At 47.2% G+C, this 801-nt stretch overlaps 1 protein-coding gene across 1 annotated transcript in view; it reads left to right on the top strand.

Moving 5' to 3' along the window:
• Positions 1-801, top strand: part of sertad4 (SERTA domain containing 4) — a 10635-nt gene continuing 9834 nt past the window's right edge. The window contains exon 1 of the mRNA XM_053620218.1: positions 1-766. The gene's annotated coding sequence lies outside the window, so the exon portion shown is untranslated. The remainder of the gene's footprint in view (positions 767-801) is intronic.

Below are 801 nucleotides of genomic sequence, written 5' to 3'. Positions count from 1 at the left end.
AGGACTAAGGAAAGGAGAGGGAAAGGGGTGAATAGAGAACGTGTGTGTGTGTGTGTGTGTGTGTGTGTGCAATGCAATGCAATGCAATGCTCGGTTTCACCGGAGCAAAGCGGAGCGCGTGAGGAGCGCGCGCACCTATTATTAAAAAGAAAGGTCCCGGATCAAAGGCGTAAAAAAAAAAAAAAAAAAAAAAAAAAAGAAGAAGGGAAAAAAAAAGAACACGTCGCGTGCCAGATGAAGTAGTGATCCCGTTCACATCCAGCACCATCATCTTCATCTTCATCTTCAAACTCATCGACGCGACGCTAAAAAGAAGGAGCAGGAGGAGGAACATTAAATAAACAAACAAATAAATAAATAAACGCTTTTCTGGAGGATGGAATGGAGCCGCGGGGTCACCGGATGCGCGAGACATTCCGCCACATGAGCGACGGAGGCTTTTGTTTTGCGTTACCGATGCGGAAAAAAGCTCCGAGTGCAGCACAGTGAGGACACGATACACCACCTCCACCGAGGAGGAGAGAGAGAGATACACACACACACACACACACAGAGAGAGGGGTTTATTTTAAAATATACTACCCGAGTGCACGTGCAGCAGTGTAAACACGCGCGCGGACACGGGGGGGAAAAACAGAAACACTTGAGAGGTGGTTTTTTCTTTTCTTTTTATTTTAACCTGCGGATCACGGAGGATTCTTCTTCTCTGCGGTTATATTCCGGTTAACGGAACAAGTCTGGACACGTGCATCAACTGCAGTTCCAGGTAAGAGTGTGTGTGTGTGTGTGTGTGTGTGCGCG

This window comes from Ictalurus furcatus, chromosome 3 (assembly GCF_023375685.1).
Source record: "Ictalurus furcatus strain D&B chromosome 3, Billie_1.0, whole genome shotgun sequence".
NCBI classification, from domain to species: Eukaryota; Metazoa; Chordata; class Actinopteri; order Siluriformes; family Ictaluridae; genus Ictalurus; species Ictalurus furcatus.
This window is presented reverse-complemented; position numbering and strand designations above follow the sequence as displayed.